Here is a 27,355-nt window from a genome sequence, read left to right as displayed (position 1 = left end):
TAAAATACTACCTTAAAATAGTTTTGAAAGCCGGAGATAAACAAGACACATTTTTTTAAGCCACTGCATTTTTTTCTCTAAGAGTTAATTGGTATCCCATTTCTTTTCTTACACTTCAAGATTTTTGATGACTTCATAGAGATCATGGTGGTTGTCTGTGATTGAGTGTTTCAGTTTTACTTTTCCTATCAAATGAGAGAAACAGAGTGACAGAGAGAGAAAGAGAGCAAAGGGCACACCCAATCTTGGTGAGTGGAACATACGAAATCTTTGCCTATCCAATTATCTCATCCTTCTCCAAACTGCTTATTTTTTTTTTTTTTTTTTTACCTTTGGGGAAGTGCTCCCCGCCATATTCCTTCTGCTTTTAGTAGAATAACCGACTGGGCCTGCTTGCCCTCCTCAACTGCCATTAACAAGTTATGGGTTCAAAGACCCAAACAAGACTGCTAGAAGGAAGCTGACAGAGGAGGCAATGATACAAGGTCAGAACAAGTTTGGAGCAGAAACAGCTGGACCATAAAGTAGGCTGAATGCTGAAGAATTGATGCTTTTGAACTGTGGTGTTGGAGAAGACTCTTGAGAGTCCCTTGGACTGCAAGGAGATCCAACCAGTCCATCCTAATGGAAATCAATCCTGAATATTCACTGGAAGGACTGATGCTGGAGCACCAGTACTTTGGCCACCTGATGCAAAGAGCCAACTCACTGGAAAAGATCCTGATGCTGGGAAAGATGGAAGGTAAAAGGAGAAGAGGGTGGCAGAGAATGAGATGGTTAGATAGCCTCACTGACTCAATGGACATGAATCTGAGCAAACTCTGGGAGACAGTGAAGGACATGGAAGCCTGGCAACCTGCAATCCATCAGTCGAAAAGAGTCAGACAGGACTTAGCGACTGAATAACAACAACAACTTTCTAAAGACGAGGACTTCCTAGGTGTCTCAGTGGTAAAGAACTCACCTGCCAATGTAGGAGATGCAGGAGACGTGGGTTTGATTCCTGGGTCAGGAAAATTCCCTGGAGAAGGTAATGGCAACCCACTCCAGTATTCTTGTCTGGAGAATCTCATGGGCAGAGGAGCCTGGCAGGCTACAGACCACGGGGTCACAAAGAGTCAGATATGACTGAGTAACTAAGCACATTCTAGATGACACAAAAAAGATACACATGTTCCCGCTTTAGAGATCTCAGAACCCTGCCAGTTCATATTCCATCCCAAGACCTAGTTTTAAAATAATTTCCTTCATGTTAGGAATGTCTTTTAAACAAAGAGCTCCTTTCCCCATTCCCTTTGTTTTCTCTGAATGGAATCAGCCTGTTAGTTGCTTATATCTGCAACTGAAAACTGGCAGACTAGCCACCTCAACCCCCATCTACAAGCACTTCTCCCTAGCAATCTTTCTATTGGTGTTTATCACATGACACAGTTCTGTCCAATGACATATCAGTTAACAGCTGCTGGGAAGGGCTTCTGGGAAATCTTTGGCTTCAGGATATAAAGCAGATACATCCTTCCTGTCTTCTCTTTCTTGCCCAGCTGAAATGGTGACTGGTGGTGCAGCAGCCATCTCATGACCATGAGGTGATAAGCTGCTCTGCTGCTGCTAAGTCGCTTCAGTCGTGTCCGACTCTGTGCGACCCTATAGACGGCAGCCCACCAGGCTCCCCTGTCCCTGGGATTCTCCAGGCAAGAACACTGGAGTGGGTTGCCATTTCCTTCTCCAATGCATGAAAGCGAAAAGTGAAAGTGAAGTCACTCAGTCGTGTCCGACTCTTCGCGACCCCATGACTGCAGCCTACCAGGCTCCTCCATCCATGGGATTTTCCAGGCAAGAGTACTGGAGTGGGGTGCCATTGCCTTCTCTGGGTGATAAGCATGAGGAAAAGGTAAAAACCAACAAACAAAACCCCAAAACCAAACAAATGAACAAAACTGTGAAGATGCCAGTCCTGACATGGTTGAGCTTCCATCACCTTACTGCCAGATTTCTTAATATTAGAGACAAACGAAGCTCCATTTCTTTAAGCCACTATGCACAGCTTCTGTATTCTTTGGAACCCCTGCAGTCCTGATACAAACCCCAGCTAATAAAATAGGTATACAGAAAACAAAGCAAAAATATGGATCCTTCTAAACATTGAGGAATTTAAGGGATGAGGTTTGGGAGGAAGAGAAGACACAGCCAGACATACGTCTTAGTATCTGATCGCTGTTGTTGTGGAGGAGACTTGGACTGCAGTGAACTTTGGGCTTCCCTGGTGGCTCAGACGGTAAAGAATCTGCCTACAATGCAGGAGACCTGGGTTTGATCCCTGGGTAAGGAAGATCCCCTGGAGAAGGGAATGGCTACCTACTCCAGTATTCTTGCCTGGAGAATTCCATGGGCAGGGGAGCCTGGTGGGCTCCATGGAATCACAAAGAGTCAGAACAGTACATGGGGTTGCAAAAAGTTGGACACGACTGAGTGACTCACACTTCCAACTTGGTGGAGTTGATACTAATGCAGACATGAAGTGTGTTGCCTCTTGGTTACAGGCTCACACTGATTAAGAGCTCTTGGCTTCCAAAGATGGGGGTTATATATGTGGACATAAACATGTGTGTACTGTGCTGAGGACGATAAAGATTGACCTCACTCAGAAGTCGATTCTACTTAGACAAAAGAAAGCCCAGGGTTGTTTGTCTGCCCATAATACAGTATTAAAATAAACCACCATTTTGTCAGTGCCTTTTTCTTTTGCTTCCAATCCTAGACTGCAGGCAAGACTCACGAGTTCTCCTCAGAGATTGAAAAGGTCAATAACAGAAATGTTGTTTTCCTCCTTTCACTACCTGATTAAATAACTCATGGGCATACATATATCTACACATACATTTCTAAAGGAAATCATTCATGGACGGCATGATTTCCTGAGGTGACCTCCAGGGTGCTGAGAAGTTAGAAAATGCCAACTCTGATGTAACCGATAAAATATAAAGAATCTGTGTTTGGCACTTTGCGAGTTTGGGAGTGAGTGATGATTCAGCCAAGGGACATAGTTTCTGGGAGAGGCAGGTACTGCATGTTTATGCAGCTCTCTCTTGATGAGAAAAGTCTTCTTAAGAGACGTTAAGTAGATTTAGGACTTGTCCTACGAAAAGTGTTACTCCCTTCTTCCCCTGCTGTTAACTCACTTGTGTAATTCTGGGGCTTCTGCTCTGATGGGGTTACTTTATGTGTAGCATTTACACTAACTTAATGACTGTTTTCTCAAAGCTAAGGGCAGTGGATTAAAATTAGGTCACTGGCTATTAGCATTTGATTTCCTTGCTGATACCAGAGAGATGAGTTGGGGGGAGGCAGAGTGTGGGTTCAATCATTCATATTTTAATTTAGTCTCATTAAACAAGAGTCCCAAATGATGTCTCAGGGATGACTCAAAATTTCAGATGAGATGTGTCTGCCTTTCTCCTTTGCATGGTGGCCATATCCAGCAGTAACACAACTGTCAGGGGAACATGCTTTCAATTCCCAGTCCCAGGGGAGAATGAGCTCAGGCTTGAAAGATCACTTGTAGTAACTGAATTGCTTTCTGACAAGGAAGCCTCACTTGCTTGTGGACTTTATGGACAGCGCTCTCAAAAAAGGGCCAGTTAATCTCTTTTAAACTGTTCTATCTTTCCTAGATCCCATTGTCTACTTTGTAAATGCTGTAAAACTGAGAAATGTAGTTTAAGCAAAATGCAAATGTGGTTCGGTCTTAGTAAGAGGGAGCAGTCATTTCTCCCAGGTTGGGGTAGAGAGACAGAGAACAGGATTGCTCTCTTAGAATTATAACACAGGAAGCAGAATGCAAAATCATGAAGCTGACGTGGGGGTATGGCAAGAATGTTTAGTGAGAGATCCCCAAGGGAAATGTGCTATCCAGTAGGACCTTGTTTTCTATCCATTCTATATATAATAGTTTGCCTCTGCTCATCCCCAACTCCCATTCCTTTCCTCGCCCAGCTGCCTCTCCCTTGGCAACTACGTCTGTTCTCTATGTACATGAGTGATTTTTTTTTTTGAGAAGTCAATAAACAGAATTTGGTGATCAAATAAAAATGGAAGGTAATGGAGATGGGCTCCCAGGTGGCACAGTGGTAAAGAATCTGCCTGCCAATGCAGGAGATGCAGGGGATGCAGGTTCGATCCCTGGGTCTGGAAGATACCCTGGAGAAGGAAATGGCAACCCACTCCAGTATTCCTGCCTGAAAAACTCCACGGACAGAGGAGCCTAGGGGGTTACAATCCATGGGGTTGTGAAGAGTCGGACACAACTGAGGATACACACACACAGTGGAGAAGAACGAAAGACGATTCCAAATTTTCCAATGAGCATTGACATCATGAGTGGAGAATATAAATGCAAAAATACAAAACATATTTGTATGTGAAATGGTATATAGGAAATGCCATGATTTCCATTAGTCAGGCCATAACTGGAATATGATTAGTTCTGGACAACTTGTATTAAAAGGGACCATTGTTAATGGGCATGAACTTGAGCAAACTCCGGGAGACAGTGATGGACAGGGAGGCCTAGCATGCTGTAGTCCATGGGGTTGCAAAGAGTCAGACACGACTGAGTGACTGAAGTTGTTAATTCTTGAAGAGAAAAGACAAGAAGAAGGTAAAAGTTTTGACAGCAGATATTATAAGGAATAACAGGGGGACTGGAAAAATTTCACTTAATTGAATGACTTCACAAAAGCATTTATTTAGAGTGTACACTCTGAAGTCAAGTCCTGGTAATGGGGTATATAGAATAAGGCTGAAAGAACCAAGCTTTTCTTAGCTTTTCAACTTAGCAGAACAATAAACAAACAAATAAAAAACCCTCAGTGGGTTCACATTAGCACAAAAAGAGGACTTGGAGAAGACAGTTTGACAGCAAATATTTGAGACATAGAAAAGCGACAATCCTCTTTGGCTCCAGCGGGAAGAAATGGATCAATAAATAGAAATTTCAGGAAAGTCAATTTCCATTTAATATAAAGACTTTGAAACAGCCAGAGCGGCTCTCTGGGAAAAAGGTGATTTTATCATCAATAACCATGCTTAAAACTCGGTTTAGCTGACAGAGATTTTATAGAGGGGAGTCCTGCCTTAGACAGATAAATGATTTCTAAATCCCTTTAAATCTAAGATTGCACGGTAGAAGCATGGTGTAGATCACACGATGTGAAAAGAGGAGCTGACTTCAGATGTTAAAGGGCATGATTTTCCTGGGCCCTAGTTTCCATATCTATAATATGGATTTAGGTTAGTTATTTCTCAGGTTTCCTACTGCTTTGGAAACCTCAATAAATTTACAAAGAGTTGCTTGATAATGTTGAAAATATTGAATGCCAGAGTGTGGAATCTTCATTTAACAGAGGAAGAAATACAAAAATTTTGCCCCAAAATTTTCAAGAAAAAGTCACCATTAAAGCTACACTTATGGGGTGTGGGGGGATAAATTAGAGCCTGGGATTAACATAAACACACTACTATATATCAAATGGATAAACAACAAGTTCCTCCTGTATAACACAGGGGATTATATTCAATATCTTATAGTAATCTATAATGGAAAAGAATCTGAAAAAGAATATACATACATACATATATATATATATAAAATATAACTGAATCACTGTGCTGTACACCAGAAACTAACACATTATAAATCAACCATATTTTAATAAAAAATAAATAAAAATTTTAAAAAGGAAAGAAAGTTACACTTCTAGACAACTTATCTGGCAACAGTGAGTACACATAATAATGTCAGCTAACATTTATTTAATACTTGCTATTCCAGCAACTGTGCTGAGCACTTCATGTAAATGATCCCATTTAATTCTTATAACAACTCTGTAACATAGATACTAGTTACAGTTACAGAAACCAAGGCTTGCAGATGTTAGGTAATTTGTCCAAGGCCATGCAGCTTATGGGTAGTAGAAACACCCTGGTAGACTGAATCTAGAACAGCAATTAACAGGGTCAGAAAGTAAATATTTTCTGTAAAGGGTCAGAAAGTAAATATTTTAGGTTTTTAAGGGCTACCGAGGTCCCCAGTGGCCTTCTCAGGTGGCGCTAGTGATAAAGAACCCACCTGCCAATGCAGGAGTAAGAGAAGCGGGTTTGATCCCTGGGTCAGGAAGATCCTCTGGAGGAGGGCATGGCAACCCACTCCAGTATTCTTGCCTAGAGAATCCCATGGACTGAGGAGTCTGGTGGGCTACAGTCCATGGGGTCATAAAGAGTTAGATATTACTGAAAAGACTTAGTACGAGGTCTTCAACACATGTTCTTCTTTGGTTTTTCATACAACATTCAAAAAGGTAAAAATTACTTTGAGATCCCCTGTCATGAAAGATCCAGGCCCCATGTTGGAACTGAACCAAGACCTGTAGTGTGAAGACCCCCTACTCTGCTTTTTTAATATGATACCGTATTGCTATCAACCCCCCAGAAAAATTTACTGAGAACTTCTTATGGGCCAGGCACTGTGCTAAATACCTCTCATGTATTATCTCCTATAATCCTCATTAACAGCCTCTGGTCTCATTTTATAGATGAGAAAATTGGCTTAGAGGGATTGGTAGCACTTTCAGAGTGACAAGACTAATAAGTACACACTAGGGCTGTGGGATGCTGGATTCTATGCTTAACCCACTGTCATAGAGAGCCTGAGTAACGTGAAGTGGGCCTGGGACAGGGAGGGACCAGAATGAGAACACAAGTGTGTAGAGTCTAGCATTAGCCTGAACATTAAGGTATGGATAAAAGACACTGCAACTTCATCATCAATGGGGTTTACCAATTCACTGGCTATCAAGAGGGATGGATTGTGGAAGACCACCTAATGATGGGGCTTGAATGCTTCAGAGAGCAGAAATAAGGAAGTCAGGAATAGCCCGGTTTGAGGCGATAGACAGAAGGCTGATAAATTGTGGGAGAGTGGCAAGATCCCATGTAGCTTTGGCTGCAATAACTAGCTGTGTTACTACAGGCAACTCATTTAACATAGCTTGGCTTCAGTTTGCTAAAGTAAAAAGTGAGGATGTTGAATTAGATGGCCCCTGGGTTTCCTTCTAGTAATAACATTTTGAGTCACTGAGGAGCAGAGGAAAGTGCAAAGAGAAAGAACTTAGAAAAGGTTTCAGAAAAAGAATTAAACATTGGATTCTCAAAAGTCTATTGTGATTCATCTGCCGTATTCCTCTAAGCAAATAAAGATCAAAAAGGATGTTTGTGTTTGCAAAGTCAAAGTAAATGAATATCCATAATGAAAGGGCTGAATGGCCCTTTAGTGGCTCAGAGAAAGATCAGAAAATGCATTGGAGAAAATCGGCAGAAAGAATGATCAACGCCATAGTGTAATAGTTTCTGGTTCCAAACAATAAGAAATAATATGAAGAAAGATGCAGAAGTATGAGGGCTAGAATCAAAGAGTATATAAATGAAAAGATCACTATGATTGTGTGGGTTGCCTATTTAGGCAGGAAAAGAGGGTATCAATAACCCATCAAACTACCTAGAAAAATCTGAAAGGAAAATAAACATTAATATCTCTGGGAAAAGATACAGAAGTATTAGTTTTACAACTGTAAGAAAATAAGCTTGTAAAGCTTTTGCATTAAGCACAGAAGTGAATGTTTGGGAGCAAATGAAATGACAATTATAATGAGAAAAACAGAAGTTTGATAATCTTCCTCTGTTATAAAGCGTTGGAGAACAAGAACCCTGTTCTTTTAACATGATTTGTGTATATGGTGCCAACATTGAACTTGACATGAAGGGAAGAATATAATTTCTGATGGTAGCATGTAGTGTCAGGATGTGGTCCCAGAATACATGGTTCATTGTCAATATCTCTAAGGAAAAGATAGACCTACATCACCTTTCTGCTGTGAAATAATACCAAGAACATAAAAAAAAATCCTAGTTTCATGTACATGAATTTAAAACTACCTATTTGAATTCACTCAACAAACAACTACTCTGAGTTGGGTATCAAGGTGCTTCCTTCCAACTACCATTTATTCTATTAGATATAAATGGCATGTTTCTCAATACTGGATACAACAAAGAAAAATAAGATTGTTTAGAAATGTACAAATCAAATACACTTATGAGGAAACGGGAAGCTACTAAAATTATGTCAATAAAACAGAAATCGACTTGCAGGGGATAACACACCATGAAAGAGATTATCTTTTGTGATTCCATCTACCCTTACATTTCTAAAATTCTGTTTTGGCATCACTGCCCAAGTTCATTGCTTAAAATAGCTTTTCCTTTGATTCTTTGATGATCTTACAAAAATGAAAATGTATATAAAAAAAACTGCATAGAACTGATTTGACATGAATTAATATTTACCTCCAAACAGTTTTGGGGTATCAGAACTAGTTTTGTAGATTGAAATTGTCTGAAGTGAAAATTTTAGACTGATTAACCATATTATCTTATATGCCAGTTTAGGATGATGAATAATAATGTATCACTGGATTTCTCCCTCTCTCTCTCTTCCTCCCTCATTCCTCCATTTCTTTCTCAAAATACAGGTAGAGTACTCTGTCTGTCTCTTTCCTCCTCTCTCCCTCCCCCTGTCAAAGAAACTCCAAGGGAAAAAGTGCTCAAGTGATGACATGAAAAAGTCTAGGGAATGGAAATCTCATCAACTGTTTACCTAAACACAGCAGTACACCAATATGGTATAAAAAGTTACATATATGTTATTTTGATTTTTCATGCCTTATATGTGAGTTAATTTGGAAGAAAACCTTTTATACATTCTAGACTTTCTGTGTTTGCTAGCCACCGTCTTCATTTGCACCTCTGACATGGCAAACTGCCGTTTTCTCCATTTCCTTTATGTAGGTGCATGCTGCATACCAATATGTATTTCCTCTCTTTACAACCATCTAGCATGTGGACGCATTTCTTTATTAGTCAATATATATTCTGTAGGTTACATTCTGCAAATTCAAACAGGGACAGAATGCAATGATATAATCCATAACACTGCACAGATGTCTGGAAGAGATTGGAAGAAATCAGCCACCAGGAGGCTGAATGTCTAAGAATGGTAAAACACATTTGAATGGACAACTAAGAAAAAAGGCCTAGAAAGTAGTAACATTTCTCATTTGTGATTTCCTGATGACCCTGGGATGAAGTCAAAGAATAACTTTAGTCAGCAATTTACATTTAAATATAGAAAATGCAAAAGGCATCATGTATATAGGAAGAACAGAGATATGGATGTAAGAAGAATGAGGAAGGAGAAGTCTAATAAATGATCTGCAGATGAAAAGAATCAATGAAAAATATCCAGCTGTGGTAAAATGCTTCAAATTGCCGTTTATTCAATTGATGCATGGAATAGGTATTTCTCAGTGCAGAGAGTGTGAACAGAAAATTATTATGAAACAGAGCAGGATTCTTGGCAAAACACTAATGAAATATACTTTCCAATGGAAAGGAAAAAAGGAGGGTGTGAAATAATGTCAATTTAGAGAAAAATGACTGCTCCTGGAGACTCTCTGCACTATTCCTGGAAGCATAACCACCTCGCTTAGAAAATCCCAGAGTTCTGGGAAACAGTGACCACAGAAACAAGACTTATTGATTCAAATGAACACTTTGGTTGTGTTTAAGAAACATGCAATGATTACAGTTATATCCTAAGACAAGAAAAACATGTATATGCAGGAATGACATTGAAAAAGTTATATATTATCATTAGCATGGAACAGACGCAGAACAATCAGGTGCAAGCAATGACCAATCAGAACAAAATTAGAAGATTTAAACTGAAAAGGTAGGTGTGTACTAGTGCATTGCTTGAAAGTCAGTGCCTGACGACAAAGACTGATAAATCTGTAAAAGAATTTTCAATGCATATTTCTGAACACCTCATGCCTCTTTCAGCAGAATTTTAATTTCCAGAAAAATCAAAAGCAGTAGACATAAATAGTAATACCTTTTACTGATAATCATCTATAATGGACAGGAAATAAGAAACTACATTGACTTAAATTACTAAGAATTACAAAATACTTGGAAAGTAGAAAAAAATTCTAACATTCCAAAAATTGTCCCCAAGTCATTTGCTTGGCTAAAATCTAGAAGAGCAAATTATCAGCAATAATGGACGTTAAGTAGGTTTCTACCCATGGATTTAACTGCCTTTTTAGAAACATTGTTTTGAAAAGTTAAGAGACCACAATGGTAAACTGTATGCAAAAAGCAATCCGTGAAGATTTCCTAAGGACTCTGCAATGATTCTATACAAGTTCAAAAAGTACCATTCAGAACTAAGAGTTCCAATATTAAGTGTTATGCTTTGAATCAAATTAAAGCAAAAACATAAGAAGGATGCAATGAAAAACATAGAGGTTCTATACCCAGGGAAGGTTTACAACCTAGAAGTTGTCATAAATTACTACACTAAAAAAATCATGCATTTCAGCTTTCCAACTTACAAAAGACATGAGATATAGCAAAAATATCCTTAACATGAATTCTTGAGACCTCAAACATGTTAATACTGAATTAGAGACTAATGAAAGAACATGGATTATGCTCATTCATTCAATAAAAATTTATTGAACACCTACTAAGTGCAAATCCATGGAAAATACCAATGTATTTGCAACAGATCCTAATTTTAAGATATTTATAGTGCATGTGGGCATAAAGTACAAACAGGAAATTAATGTTGAAATGAGAATTTGCTGTTTTCATCCGGAAGTACTGGGAAAGTCTCCATGATAAAAAAAAAGCTGGTCTTTTAATTTTCTGCAGTTTTATTCAAGTATAACTGACAAATAAAAACTGTGTATACTTAAGGTGTACAACTTAATATTTTGTCATACGTGTATGTTGTAAAATGATCACCAGTATCTAACTAACATATCTGTCATCTCACTTAACTAAATATATTTTTTTGGAGTAGGGTCTTGACATGCAGGGTTTATGCAACTGGTATTCCAGGTGGAAGAAATAATACTAATACCAATAGTGATGATAAAGATAGGTAACACTTAGTGTGTTATACCCCAAGGATATTTTTAATGAATTATGCAATTTTAATCTTCCAAAAGCCTCATGAAGCCCATTTTTATTAATTGCATTTTACAGATACTCAAGGAAACTGAAGCACAGAAAGGCTCCAGGGTTACCTATAAATCAAAGGAGTGGGCTGGGATTAGAACTTGATCTCTCTGATGGCTGAGCCTCAGTTCCTAGACAGCCTTTTCATCAACAGAGCCAAGGCAGAGGTGGGTGGTGGGTGCAGTTCAGTAGGAGTTGGCCAAAGACAAGTGTGGTAGTTAGGCCAGAAGGGTGGCTTGGGGCCTACTCACTGTATTTAGGAAGGCATATTTGAGGTCCCCTCATCCAAGGCATGTTTACATGGAGAAGCTTACTCCTACCTTTTCATGAGCAACATACACGCTAAGAGAATATAGTACTAAGATCACAGAGTTTCATCGCTGTTATCATCATCAATAAAAACAGTACTTGGAAGCCCCAAAACTGCTAACGAAATTAAAAGTCATCCTTTGAATAACATGGGTGTAACAGAAATGTCTTAAAGCTTCAATATTTTCCACTACATCTTACTTGTGATACTTTTTTTAAATTACCACTCCATGCATGCACAGCTCAAATCTTTTAGAATATCATTGTACTGAATTTAAGAGTGGATTTGCCATTAGTTCCATGACCTCCGTTTTTCCTCTGGCCTTTCTTATGCACAAAACATTTAACCAGAAGATAGACCCAATAAAAAACTATTAAATTTTAGAACAGCATGAAACTAGATGTGATGAAACAAATGCCAAAAAAAAAAAAAACCCACTCAAAAGTGTCCAACATCTTTCTTTTTAACAATAGTAGCATAAGTTATCATCCTTCATACATGAGACAAGGAATCACTAGGATCTTAGCTTTTAAACAGTTCTCCAGGAAGGAAATCAGAGCAGTAGTCCAGCCCTACTCTTTCACTCATCATTCTTATTAGCAGGGACAAGAATTGATAAAAAGTATGGAGGGACTAGTGCAGTGGTTAAGAATGCATGGGATGTGAGTTTGATCCCTGGTCAGGGAACTAAGATTCCACATGCCATGGAGCAACTAAGGCCTCATGTCACAACTACTGAGTCTGTGCACCACAACTAGAGAATCCATGCCCCACAATGAAAGATCCCACATGATGCAATGAACATTCAAAAAGCCAAATAAATAAAACATTTAAAAAAAATTTACGGCGAGAGAGTAGAATTAAATGGCACACAAGGGAAGCGTGATGCCATCATGCTCATGGTATCCACTTAGCAACTGACTGGGCAGTTTTACAAACCACAGATGTTTTGTGGGGGGCTATTTTCTCTGTTAAGTCTCTCTCTACTGCAAAATGCCTCCTGAAAGCCTGGAGGAAGAAATTATTTTTCTTTGTGCTTCCAACCTTGGTATCTCAGTGTTATCTTTTTCTGTCTAGGGAAAAGCCTCTAACCTATTTTTCTTGGAGTTTACTTTCTCTAGGTGATCTAATGTCTGTTTCTAGATGCTAGGAGTCTCCATCTTATAAGTGCTCATATAGTATGCAGGACCACAGCACTTTTGCTTAAATGATGTGTCTTATTCCCCATAACTCACATCCGGCAGCACTCATGCTCCCTCCTCAATACAAGCTCATGAGCTCCAGAGGGACGCTCCTTTACTTCACTGGGGGTTTCCCCTACTCTTCAGTGAGGGGATGGAGGTTCCTCTCATGCTTTACTTGTCTCTCAGGACTACTGGTGGCAAATGGCTAAGGTGACCATTTGAAAATGCTCAATCAACTCTCAGATGCAGTGCAGATACAAAGTAGTATCAATAACTAGCAATTGTATATATCCTTAAGTCCTAATACAACCATGATAAAACTGGCAATCTTCTTCACAGAAGCAAATAAAACAGATTCTCCCCTCATTAAGTAAACAAAAATTAGGGTGGGTTGAAAGTCCCGCGGATAACTGGTGGAATTAAATTTCCAGATTTTTTTTTTTTTGATGTAGACCATTTTTAAAAAGTCTATTGAACTTGGTACAGTATTGCTTCTGGTTTATGTTTTCGTTTTTTTTGGCCACGAGGCATGTAGGATCCTATGCCTATGGCCAGGAATGGAATCTCCTGCATTGGAAGGCAAGGTCTTTTTAACCACTGGACCACCAGGAAGTCTCAAATTTACACAATTTTTTTTTACTCAATTTAGTTATTACTTGGCACCACATGATTTAAAGTTATTAAATTATTGGGCAGGGTGGGGTTCCTAGGTGGCACAGTGGTAAAAAAATCCACCTGTCAATGCAAGAGACGCAAAACATGCGGGTTTGATTCCTGGATCAGGAAGGTTCCTTGGAAGAGGAAATGTCAGCCCACTAAAGTGGCATGTATCTTTTTGTTGTTAAAATTTTTTACTGTGATCAAATACACCTAAAATTAACTTTTTAACCATTCTTAGTGTACAACTCAGTGAAATGAAGTACATTCACATGTTGTGCAGCTATTGCCATTATCCTGGATCTGCAACTTTTTCATTGTCCCAAATTGAAAACTCTTTGCCCATTAAACAATAACTCCCCAGGAGTCTCTCCCCTGGCCTCTGGCAAATTCTGTTCTTAAAGTGGCGTGTATCTTTAACCTTTAATGTAAGGAACATGATTATAGAAAAGTATTAAAATTACAACTGATTCATGTAATGCTTTTATTGTGAACTTCAGCCTTGCACACTCTGCTGTCACCCCCAAATGCACACACATCACTCTTTATATAGAGCTCAGCGCCAGTAGACATAATGTAAATGGTTACTGAGAGGCAGAGTTTGCTACATTCTGTTTCTAGCAAGACACAGAGTTGCACAGTATTTAAGGAGTTGCTCATTATGTAATAGGAACTTTGTGCTTAGAACAGCTCCACAGGGAGAAGCAATATAGCCGGATGCAAATTTTTTTCTGTCTCTCAATGCAGAAGTTTAATTTTTACAGTATAATTTTTCCCATAATATCATATTTTTACATGTTGGATAAAAGTTCCCACAAATCCTAGATTGTGCATCTTGGCCTCCTGCCATCTTTGTCCTATTCCCTTCTCACAGCTGGAATGGAACAGAGGAAGGAGTGGACACTATGGCTTTCTGATTTTGACCTACGTTTCATTTTGAAAGTTTAGATTAATAGGGGCCATATAACAATTGAAAAAACCAATAATTCAATAAATTTCTCTATGTTAGGCTATAGGCACTTTAAATCCAAAATGAGAAACACCAAATTATCAGGGAAGGAGAAAATGCTCCACTAACTTACAGGAATTCATTCCTCCTAACTTACAATGCTTGTTCAATTCCTTGTAGTTGACAAAACTTCTCTATTTACACCCTCCTATAGACAGCAATAAAGCTCCCAGGCCCAGCAGAAGCATGACAATGAAGAATGCCACCAGTAGAGGACATTTGTATTTATTTTAGTCTAGCCACCATTGTTTTTTTTTTTTTTTTAAGCCTGGTATGTGTTCTGTGTGCATATTTCTGTAACGTTTTATAAGCCTTATTATTAACACCACTTTGTTCAAAAGTAGAAAATAGTGAGTGCAGCTTTAAGAAAAGACATGATTACTATGGCAACAAAGGAGAAACCTGGTTTTGTAGAAAGATGTACACTGTATACATTGGTCACTTGTGTATACCATTTTGGACTTAGAAATAAACTTCCAAATAATTCTTGAGAACAAATTCTGTTTTCAGATAGAAGAGAGTCTTTCTCTATAAATTACAGGATCTTAGACTCTTAAGAGGGCTTCCCTGGTAACTCAGTGGTAAAGAAGTGTTCTGCCAATGCAGGAGACATGGGTTCCATCCCTAGATTAGGATGATCCCTTGGAGAAGGAAATGACTACCCACTCAAGTATTCCTGCCTGGGAAATCCCATGGACAGAGGAGCCTGGTGGGCTACAGTCCATAGGGTCACACAGAGTCAGACATGACTTGGCAACTAAACAAGAACAACCAACTCTTATGAGTGTAAAGGATCTTAAAATCTATCTTGTTTATCTAGAGTAATTCCCTTTGAAATATCCTTGTGGCAAAGACTACTGATCACCTCCAACTTGTTTCCTTCCTTTTTCCCTACCGATATCACCCATGATCTTTAGTTTGGTACACGGATGCATGAAGTAAAGATTGCATTTCTGAGCCTCACATGCAGGTTGATATAATCATGTGACAAAGTTCTGGCTAAGGAACTATAAGTAGATACTTTATACCTTATGGTAGTTCCTGAGAGTTTTCCTTAGAACTATAATGGCACATAGACTTTGCACATTCTACCTTCCTCTGTCTTGCTGGGGGCTGGAACTCAGATGTGATGGCTGGAGTAGAAGCAGAGATACTGGGCCATGTAGTGACAGTGGGAATTGAGGCCAGCATGGCAGAAAACAATGTAACAAGGGACTGACAACTTTGTGAAGCAGAACAGCCTAATAAGCCCTGACCTACCTACTTCTGAACATTTACATGGGAGAGAAATACATTTCTTTCTGTATTATTTAAGCTACCATTACAGGGTATTGCAACCCTGTCAACTGAACAGAGCCATGTAGAATCCCTATTAGCTGATCAGCCAGATTAAAAAATAATGGAAATTAGTGAAGCAGTTCATGTCACTGAGCCACAACTCTAAGGTTTAGGTTTTCCTTCCTCACACTGAGTCTCCTGTAACACTTGCCATGGCTCCCCTTCCACAGCCTTGCTTAAATGTACCTATCTCCTTTATCCAGCCTCTCCAAATGCATGAAGTTGTTTTCTTACTGAACGTTCTATGTTCTTTCAAAAGTTTCTCATATGAACCATCTCTACACCCTTCACAACCTTGATTGCTCTACTGTCCTCATTTGTCAGTGTCCCTGTTAAATGTGCTGCTCAAGTCAATATGATGCCATAGGGGAGGGGTACACTGAAACAGTTGCTAATGGCATCAATGCAATCTAGTACTGTATTGCCTTTTGTAGCAAGTTGCACCAGATCATGCTAGAGATAAACGCTGAGTTTGTGATTGCCTAATATCCCAATCTGTTTTTTCACACTGTTAAAAAACAAGACAACAGGCCCCAGATGGAGTCTCTTAAGCTAAGCCTCACATCACTGAACTGAGACTCCACTTAATCACAGTGTCGGCTCTTCCAGAAATGAAATCTTTAACTAGTCAATCAGGAATTTGCCTGATCAGCACTAGTTAGATAATCTGGCTGATAGATGCTTGCCATCACCTAAAGGAAAGTAACCTTGCCGTAATTAACTGCTTTTTGCCTAGAATAACTTCCTTGTTCCTGCTCCCTTCTGCCTATAAATGTCTTTCATTTTGTTCCTAAGTTCCTAAGAGCTCCTTTCTACCTCCTAGACTGGACGTTGCCCAATTCACGAATCATTGAATAAAGCCCAGAAGATTAAAATTTATGCAGCTAATTTTTTTAAACAATATAAACTGCCAGGAAGTCACACGCTTCTTAGTCTGTATTTGTACACAGAATTTAAAAAATCTTCACAGTAGGACATCTTACTCTTGTTAAATTTTATGGTTTTTTTTTTTTTAATTTGGGTCCAGCATCTGAATCTGGTGAAACCTTACTCTGAATCTTGATTTTGACCTTTTAGTGTGTGAACTCTCATTTCACCTTTGCATCATTTGAAAAGTGTATAACTGCAGTCTATGGTCTTATTTAGAGCACTGATAAAATTCTGGGTTAAATACAGGCTGGGAGGCTGCCTATGGCTGGGCAGGTTGTACACTACATACATACCTTTTAAGGGGTCACCGTTTATGTAGAGGTGATGGAGAGTCAGGCAACATGGAAGAACTGAATCCAGTGTGGTGAACTCACTAAAGATCTCTAAGATCAACAGTTTAATAAGACAATACTCCTTAGGCATGGTTAATTGAAACACCTCTAAATCTACCTAACTGTACTTCTATCAGTGTATAATTATTTATGTTATTTACGAACTTGTTACAGGGATCCAAGTCAAACACATTCAGATACATGACTGCAGCATAACACTGCTAAAGAAAAAAGGAAGCTAACAAAGTAAAAAAGAATCTACAATATTGAGAAGAAAACTTTACAACATGAGTCTGCTGCTGTGCGAAGTCGCTCAGTCGTGTCCAACTCTGCGACCCCATGGACTATAGCCCACTAGGCTCCTCCGTCCATGGGATTTCCCAGGCAAGAATACTGGAGTGGGTTGCCATTTCCTTCTCCAGAGGATCTTCCCAGCCCAGGGATTGAACCCTTGTCTTCTCGCTGCAGGCAGACTCTTTACCGTCTGAGCCACCTGGGAAGCCCACAACACGACTCCAGTGACTATCAAAGTCTAAAAAAAAAAGGAAAAGAAGTATTTGCTCAAAGTTTCAAAATATGGTTTCTTCTAGACTCATGGCTCTTAAAAGTGACAAGCTAAATTAATGTTTAAAAAAACTTGAAACCATAGGGGGAAAAAGTTCAGCAAGGAGACAGGTGGTGGGCAGCTAGCAAAATAATAATAATAATAAGGGGATTACACTGACGCTTTGTTATTTAAAATCCTTTTCTCTCAAAGTGTGAGAGTGATAAATTGTAAGGGCTATCCCAATACATTTTCAATTAAATGACTAAATTAATGTAGAGACATTTAATTAAAGTTCTACTCGTTTTTCCAAATGCTGTTAATTATGCCTCTATCTAAAATTAAATCTTTCCCCAGACCCTTTTACATTTCTTCTGCTCATCTGATACAGATATAATTAAAATGCTGCAAGTTCACCTAAATGCATCCAAATATTATAAAAGAAAATATGAAAAGCTGGAGTTTCAGTAACTATTTAAGAAGTTGGTATGTTAATGGGATTTCTACAATCCTTAGGGAAAACCAATAGACACTAACTATGCATACACGCATACACAACCTAGCTCAAAATTCCTCTGAAAATAACTTTCTTTATATCTAAGGCGCTTCAGTGAATACTACAGACAAATATAGTTTCAAAGGGTTTCTACCAGCAAAAGGTAGGAACTGTTTTAAGGCTCTGGGTAATTAATTTCAGGAACAAGGTGTACTCTGGCTAGAACAATTTTGTGCTATCGTTTTCTAAACAATACTGATTTCCTAATAGCATCTCTGAAAGGCATTCTTTTTATGAGAAACAACTCAGAATTCAGGTTTCCTGGTATTGGGGCCAAACTCCCTGGTAGCAAAAAGCCAATGCAGACGATCCTGGCTGGGTTCCCCAGACAAGTTACTCCCCAGGGACTAAGAACGTTCATCTTAATTCCCACATTTATTATGCCTGCTGTTGTGTTGTGTGCTCAGCCGTGTCCAATTCTTTGCAACACCATGGACTGTAGCCTGCCAGTCTCCTCTGTCCATGGGATTCTCCAGGCAAGAATACTGGACTGGGTTGCCATTTCCATCTCCAGGGGATCTTCCCGACCCAGGGATGAATCTGAGACACTCCTGTCTCCTGCATTGGTGGGCAGATTCCTTACCACTCTACCCCCTGGGAAGCCCTTATTATGCATATGCAAGATGAAAACACACTGATCAAAGCTGGTCTTCCAACAGCAGGCTCCTCTCATTTCTTTCCTCTCAGAATCCTATTTGATTCTGGCAGGTGTCATTTTAACTGCTCTGCAGGAGACGGTATTCAGCCATCTGAAAAGAACATATTCTTTATTTACCCCAATCTATCCCCCAGATCCCTGCAAGTTCATTAGACAAATGTTTCTTTAAGAAACAAAGATTCTTATGGAGTCAAAGGGGGTGTCAGGTGCAGGCTGGAGTCTTTCAAAAGTATTCTGACCTCTTCTCCCAGATTCCTTTTGAAACTGAGAGTGGTCATCAGTTAGATCCCCTAAACTATAACTTGCTTAATAAATAACATCCTGTAACCAGCCTTCATTGACCAAGCTTGCTTTAATTGTTCTTGCAAACTGTACTCTCTCCAAGCTTCATGAATCTTAGACAATATATCACAAGACTCCTTAACCACCCCCTTTAGGTTAACACCTCTGATGTCTGGGTTACTCTAGTCATGGCTGATTAAATTGTTTCCCAGAGACATGGAGGTAGTCTTGCCAGTTCAAACCAGTTGAGACCAGCGACTATTCAACTGGGCCTGCTCGGGTGTCAGATGGATGGCTTTTTGACATCAGAAGGCCAGAAACTCTACCCTCAGATCAGGCTTCACACCATCATCTTCAGAACACACGTCCCATGAAGAAGTATATCTAACTAAGATCCACCAGCAAAGAACACCCATTACTTCACCTTTTGCTTTACCTCCAGTCACTGCTCTTCCTTCCTCAGATCCCCCTGCCTCTTTATCCCATAAATACCCCAAGACCCTCACCTTTTGGGGAGGCTGGTCTGAGACTTACTCTTCCAACTCCTCACTTGGCTGCCTTTCGAGTAAATCTTTTCTCCGCTGCAAATCTCAGCATCTCAGACTTTGGTTTGCTGTGTGTTGGGCAAATAAACCCAGTTAGGTAACACTTCTGGTTCTAGTAGAGACTGGCAAGTTAGAAGGAGACTTTTTCCAATTCCCCATCATAATCAAAATCTGGATCTCAATTATGATTGAGGGAAAGTTTCTTGTAGACACATTTAACATCTCAATATCCCTTTCTATTCCTGGTTTTGCTTTTTATAAGGCCACCCCTCCTTCCACTCCTTTCCTGTAAAGGGTCGCAAAGCTGACTGCACTTTCTTATTGCTTGGGAAGCTTTAATAAATGCTCATGCTTTGAGTCACCCTATCCTGCCTCCTGACTGACCCCACCCCCCCACGCACCTATTGGCTGGGATGAATTGAGAGAGTAGCATTTACATTAATACATGACCATCTGTAAAACACATAGCTAGTGGGAAGCTGTTGTATAGCACAGGGAGCTCAGCTCAGGCTCTGTGATGTCCAAGAGGGGTGGGATGAGGGGTTGGAGGGAGATTCAAGAGGGAGAGAGGGGATATATGCATATTTATAGCTGATTCATTTGGTTGTACAGTAACACAACATGGCAAAGCAATTATCCTCCAGCCAAAAATTTTTTTAAAAGGTATATTGGTTGATCAATGAACGGGGTTACCCTATCTCAAAGGGATGTTTTGCATGCTTAAAGGGCCACTATTAGAATTTAAGTTAAGCGGTGGTGTTACAACGTCTGTAATAAATTTTAAATGCTTCAACATAGATAGTATAACATTCTGCCTATGTGGTTAGTGCAAGTGTCAAACTCTAGAGGCAACTGGTTACCTTAATTAAGAGTTTACACTCCAGCAGAGTGCAACCCTCATCACAGATAAAAGACTAATGCCCCAAGACTGTAACTACTATATATCTCTATGAACCTCGGTGGTCTTTGTAACACACCTATCAATATTACCAATGTGTGTGTGCTGTGGAAGACTGGCATATCATGAAAGCTCCTCATAGGCTCTGAAGGGGAGGAGAATATGCCATCTCAAAATATGACTTTTTGGCATAGGGATTGGAGCCTTTTTTTTCTTTTCTGGATAACCTCCCATAACTGGCCTCCCCCATGCCACCTTCACCTTCCTTCATCTTGAGTAGGAGATGGTATTTAAGGTAGTGGCTCTGGTCATCTTGGTGAGCTGCTCAATTTTCTCGGATCTCTCCCATGTATATAGGGGAGAACACATGTTATTAAACTTCTGTTTGTTTTTCTCCTGTTAATGTCTTTTAGGACAGGGGGTTCTCAGCTAAGAACCTAGAAGGTGGGGAGGGAAATTCTTTCCCCTCTCCCATAGAAGACTTCAGTCTGAGATTGTAAGGAGGCAGCCACCCCTCATCCACTTCAAACTTTCCCGTGAATCTCCATGATTTACAAAAAAGACTCCAAGATGCCTAGAGGATCGAATTTTGATTTAGGTCAGTTCACAGCAGGTGGGATATGAGGCACGGTGCCAAAGCAGAGTGGCAAATGGGTAAATATTTGGGGTCAAGGAATCTTTTGTGCAACTGTTAAATACCTCTAGGTGATTTCCGCAACTCACTTCCCAATCACAAGAGGGGCCTTAGTAAGAAAGAGACTGAAATAAACTGGGTTTTCCTTTTTTTTTTTAGCTTTCAACTAATAGTGCTCTACTTTTAGCTACTCTTCAACTTATTCAAAGACACACTGAGAGGAAGCAGGGGTCCGTGTTACCGCACAGGCTTTTAACTGTCAGTGCGAAGAGCCAGGAACTGTCTCATTCTCCAGGGCTCTTTCAGTGAGCTTACATTCCAGGAATGTTAATTTGTTCCAAGCAACATTAGAAATTAATGGGGTAAATGCTGGGTTAAGAGTAGGTGATTGGGATAAAGGCTTCCTTCTTGAGTTAATGCCTAAGAACTCACCAAGCCTATAATTTCTCAAATCCTGTTTCACTCAAAGTTTGAATGCAAAAGTACTAAGGACTGTCAGGGACTTCCCTGGAGGTCCAGTAGTTAAGACTTTGTCTTTCAGTGCAGGGGGTGTGGGTTCAATTCCTGGTCTGGGAAGTAAGATCCCACGTGCCTCATGGCCAAAAAACCAAAACATGACACAGAAATAATACTGTAACAAATTCAATAAAGACTTTAAAAATGATCATATTAAAAAAAATCTTAAAAATCTTTACAAAAGTACTAAGGGCTGTAGTGGAAGGATGTCTTCTGTATCTTAAATAATTAGGTAGATAGTAGTTCCTTATAGTATAGATATATAATTATCTATAGCTAATGCAGCAAAGACATTACAATTTGTTTCTGCAGAGACCTCTAGGGGGGAAAAAAGCCTGGTTTGCAAATAAAGTATACTGAATATATACTGAGGTGATCACAATACAGGGCACTTAGATGTAACAGTAACAGACAGGTTGAGGGGGTGAGAATGACAAGAAGGGAGTTGTATTGTCAATTTCACAGAAGTTATTTAACTGCTCCAGGGCCACATGACTCCTTGTGTACTAATATCAAGAATTCCCTTCAGTGTTTCACTGGTTAAAAACTAAAAGGCTTCTACACGTGTTATTTAATTGTTCTTACTGTGGTGAAAATACACAGAAAATTTGCCATCCTAACTACGTACACTTTGGTGATATTAAATATATTCCTAATGTCGTGCAACCATTACCACTGTCCATATCCTTAACTCTCTTCATCTTGTAAGACTGAAACTCTTTACCCATTGAACAATAATAACTCCTCCCCAAGCCTCTGGTAACCACCACTCTACTTTCTAGCTCTATGATTTTGACTGCTCCAGCTAACTCTCACAAGGAGAATTATATGTCTTTTCTGTGGCTGGCTTATTTCATTTAGCAGAATGTACTCGAGTTTCATCCATGTTTGTCGCGTATGTCAGAATTTCCTTCCTGTTTAAATGACGGCTAACATCAAAGATCCAGAAAATAACAAGCGTTAGTGAGAATATGGAAAAATTTAAACCTTTGTGGGCTGTAGGTGGGAACGTAAAATGGTACAGTCGCTATGGAAAACAGCATGAAAGTGAAAGTGTTCGTTGCTCAGTTCTATCCAATTTTTTGGGACCCCATGGACTGTAGCCAGCCAGGCTTCTCTGTCCATGGAATTCTCCAGACAAGAATACTGGAGTGGATACTCCAGGGGATGTTCCCAACCCAGGGATCAAACCGAGGTCTCCTGCATTGTAGAGAGATTCTTTACTATCTGAGCCATCAGGGAAGCCCTGGAAAACAGTATGGCAGATCATCAAAAAATTATAAATAGAATTATGATTATCATCCAGAAATCCAATTTCTGGGTATATAGCCAAAACAATTAAAAGCAGAGTCTTGAAGAGCTATTTTATACCTTCCTTCATTGCAGCATTACTCACAATAGCTAAAACCTGGAAGCAATTCAAGTGCTCATGGACACATGAATGGATAAGCAAAATATAGTTTATATATACACACAGAGTCTTACACTTACACATCCCCATTTATATCTGTTGTCCTTCCTCTCTTTATTTACAAAAGCATGAGAATATGATCCACAAATGATTCCACTGACATTTAATTCTTAGTTTATCCAGTGAGAAGTGTTGTGATTGCCTTGAATACCAGGTGCAGGCCCTGTGTACACTTTCATGCCAATATTTCAGACACTTAGCTCTCCTCCAGTGAATGCAAGGCAGTCTGCTTTCATGAAAACTGAGATGATATCAGTTATCAACACTGATTTCTTTACTAGACACTATCAGGGGAGGCATGTGATAAATAGGTCACATGATTCCTACTCTCCCTGGAATTATGAGAACAATAGTTTCCAAACTTTTACTATAGCCTATAGTAAAAAATGCATTTATGAGAGTCACTCAGAATATATTCTGCATGTATTCATGTGTGTGTGTGTGTCTAAAATATCACTTCCTGGGAAATCTTCCTGACCTAGCAGACCAAGTCAGGTCCCTGCATTATTCTCTCTTAGCACTTTGTTTTTCTCCTTTCCAGTACTTATTAAAACTGGAATAAGGACTTCCCTGGTAGTCCAGTGGCAGATCCGCTTGCCGATGCAGGGGACATGAGTTCAATCCCTGGTCCGGGAAGATCCCACATGATGCGGGACAACTAAGCCCATGCACCACAACTGCTGATGCCCATGCACTCTAGAGCCTGTGCTCCACAGTGAGAAGCCACCATAATGAGAAGCCCACACACTGCAACTAGAGAGTAGTCCCTACTCACCGCAACTAGAAAAAGCCCAGTGCAGTAAGAAAAAAAAAAAAAAAAAACTAGAATGAAATGATTATGCAATAAGATGTTGAACCCATCTCTGGTGCTGAATTCTAAGGCTCCATGAGGGCAGGGACCTTCTTCCTATCCATCCAAGGCACATTGTCTAACTCTAACAAGAGTCCTCTGGATGCAGCCATCAACTGACTTTTCTTTGTTATCTCAACCTGAAATCAGTACTCTGCTCCCATCCAGTACCACCTGAAATCCAAGGATTCAAATCAAGTTTCATCTCAGCTGCCATTCCTTGTGTTTGAAACACAGACCACAGTGCAGCATTAATACATGAATCCTTGAACTCTGTTAATGTTGTGAAATAGCTGAGTAGAAGGTAAATATTACTATTCTGACTGCCCCATGAGGAAACCACATCATGCTAAGAAGCAGAGTTGGTATTTGAGGTGGCCTTTCAGTTTCCCTCCCCTTGAAGAGATCACGAAAAAATGCCCAGCTGTTTCTCAGATTAAGTTATATTGATTGTCTCAAGAGGATGTTTTTGTGGGTGAATACACCAAAATGCTTTATAAAACCACAAAATCATAGAGGGTAAAATAAGTGTTTTAAAATGAAATAAGCAAATGAGAGATATAAAGACTAAATGCCACATTTTTAGTCCATGATTTCTGAAAAAAATGAGAGAATATATTTAAACATGGTTATCTTTTCTGGATGAGTTTTATTAAAGAAAAATGTCATACAAGTGAAAATCATCTGTACTTTTAAAATCTATATTTCTACCAATTATTATATGCAGATATCAGTGTGTTTAGATAAACAGACTCAAGTACAATTAAAATAAAGATCTCATCAGAAAAAGTGCCCCAAGCAGATCTAAGTGGAGAATTCTCCAAAGAAAACACACAGATGGCCAAAACTACATAAAAATATGCTCAACACCACTAATTATTAGAGAAATGCAAATCAAAAATACAATAGGGTATCACATCACACCACTCAGAATGGCCATCATCAAAAAAATCTACAAACAATAAATGCTGGAGAGGGTATGGAGAAAAGAGGACCCTCCGGCACTGTCAGTGGGAGTGTAAATTGATATAGCCACTATGGAGAACAGTATGGAGGTTCCTTTAAAACTAAAATGAGAGCTACCATATGGTCCTGCAATTCCACTCCTGGGCATATGTGGAGAAAAACTCCACATATGTGGAGAAAAACATAATTCATAAAGATACAATATTCATTGCAGCAATATTTATAATAGCCAGGATATGGAAACAACCTATAAGTCCATTAAGAGAGGAATGGATAAATTAGATGTGGTGCATATTATTCAGCCATTAAAAAGGAATATTACTCAGCCATAAAAAAGAATGAAATAATGCCATTTGCAGCAACATGGATGGACATAGAGATTTTATACTAAGTAAATCAGACAGAGAAAGACACACATCATACAATATAACTTACATGTGCAATCTTAAAAAAAAAAGGTACAAATGGATTTATTTACAAAACAGAAACAGACTCACAGATGTAGAAAACAAATTTATGGTTACCAAAGGGGAAAGAGGGGGGGAGGATAAATTAGGAGTTTGTGGTTAACATATATACACTAGTATATATAAGGGCTTCCCTGGTAGCTCAGTGGTAAAGAATCCACTTGCCAATGCAGGAGACACGTGTTTGATCCCTGGGTTGGGAAGATCCCCTGGAGAAGGAAATGGCAACCCACTCCAGAATTGTTCACTGGGAAATCCCATGGACAGAGAGGCCTGGTGAGCTCCAGTCCATGGGTCACAAAGAGTCGGACACTACTGAGCGAATAACACTTTCACACACACTATATACAAAATAGATAATCAACAAGGACCTACTGTATAGCACAAGGAACTCTATTCAATATTCTGTAATAACTTATATGGGAAAAGAATTTGAAAAAGTGGATATATTTTTATGTATAACAGAGTCACTTTGCTGTATACCTGAAACATACATAACATTGTAAATCAACTATACTCCAAGTATATTGTCACAAAATGGCAAAATACGATATAAGCAGGCATGTTTGGCTTTCAGATAAACAGCATAAATTTCTGAACAAGCTATCTATACCTTTGTGTTTTCCATATGGAAAAAACATAGTGTAGTGAAAACAACATTGAATTGGGTCTGAGTTCTGGTCTTGCTTTTAACAAATAAGAATACTGTGGCTAAGTCATCTAGAATCTATTTCCTAATTTATAACTAAAGAGTTTGGCTTAGTCTCTAGTCTTTTCTGGCTTCAAAAATTCTTTATTCTTCAATGAGCTGAGAAAACACTTATCTTAAAGACTATAGACCTGTATAACAGGTTGGAGTGTTACTTAAAATTGTCACCAACCATGAGAAATGCATAGCTGTTTTAAACTCCTATTCTGTTTAATTCAAATTTAAGATGTTAAATGGACAAATAAACCTGCAACACATAGGAAAAAAAACATTATGGAGATGGGGATAAAGTGAGACTTCAAGAAATATTTAAAATTTTACCTCTCTATCATGACTAAATTTTAAGTTATTGTTGATAGCCAATGGCTAAATGGTAAAAATAAATGAACCGTTGCTCATGACGCTTTGGGGCACTTTTATCTGTTCTTTTTTTTTTTTTTTTTTGGTCTGGAAAGAATGAGCTTTTAATGTCATTGCCACTATTACTACAGTGTTGCTGCTATATCTGTTCTTGTGTCTTCCCTTTTAGATACACAAATTAAAATTTTAGAACAATAGAGGAGTTCAGAATTAAAAAGGCTAGGATAAAATATATACATGATCACATTTTCCTGCCACCAGTTACTTGGAAATGTATGTTTTGAATCAACAATATCAGCTCTTTCTGACACTTAGTGCTTTCTGCTTCTAGTGAAATAAACAACTTAAACTTTGTCACAAACTGAAACTAGTTACAGGAAAACAAAAACATCACTCCAAGACCTAAACTGTCATTAACTGAGAATCATCTGTATGCCTTATTTTTGTTATTTATTGTTTAGTTGCTAAGTCGTATCTGAGTCTTTTGTGACCCCATGGGCTATATAGCCTGCCAGGCTTCTCTGTCCATGGGACTTTCCAGGTAAGAGTACTGTAGTGGGTTGCCATTTCCTCCACCAGGGGATCTTCCCAAGCCAGATATTGAACCCACATCTCCTGCACTGGCAGGCAGATTCTTTACCACTGAGCCACCTGGGAACCCCGTATGTCTTGTTAGGTGGCTATAAAAATAGATGGCGTTATTAATCATGTACTGTATCTTCTTGGCTTCCCTAAGCAATGCACTTTTACTTTTACTCAGATGATTATTCGAGTTATGTCTGATTCTTTCTTTAGGTTGAAAACTCCATGAAGGTAGAAATCACCACTCTTTTTGATCATCATGTAACCCCCAGGATCTAGCACAATGCTAGGCATGTAGTCATGGGTCAACAAAATATTTAACAGATGATTAAACTTGTAGAAGAATACGTGAATAATATGCAAGGTTTCTTGACAGTCAAGGAAACTACCAGGGTGGGAAGAGGGGTAAGGAGTGGTG

At 39.1% G+C, this 27,355-nt stretch overlaps 1 protein-coding gene and 1 long non-coding RNA gene across 10 annotated transcripts in view; both read right to left on the bottom strand.

Annotated features, from left to right (window-relative positions):
• The window catches only part of DMD (dystrophin), a 2,147,259-nt gene that overhangs the window by 296,199 nt on the left and 1,823,705 nt on the right, over positions 1-27,355 (bottom strand). The window lies entirely within an intron of this gene.
• Positions 14,706-21,586, bottom strand: LOC145535976 (uncharacterized). 3 transcript variants are annotated; one of them, XR_014075563.1, is made up of 2 exons: positions 17,411-21,586; positions 14,706-14,957 (listed from the first exon to the last, which is right to left on the bottom strand). It is a non-coding gene; the product is annotated as an uncharacterized LOC145535976 (long non-coding RNA). The 3 variants fall into 3 exon arrangements; XR_014075561.1 differs by having other exon boundaries at positions 17,710-21,310; XR_014075562.1 differs by having other exon boundaries at positions 17,423-20,915.

This window comes from Giraffa tippelskirchi, chromosome X, assembly GCF_054371585.1.
Source record: "Giraffa tippelskirchi isolate mGirTip1 chromosome X, T2T-mGirTip1v1.2.pri, whole genome shotgun sequence".
In the NCBI taxonomy this organism is placed as follows: Eukaryota; Metazoa; Chordata; class Mammalia; order Artiodactyla; family Giraffidae; genus Giraffa; species Giraffa tippelskirchi.
This window is presented reverse-complemented; position numbering and strand designations above follow the sequence as displayed.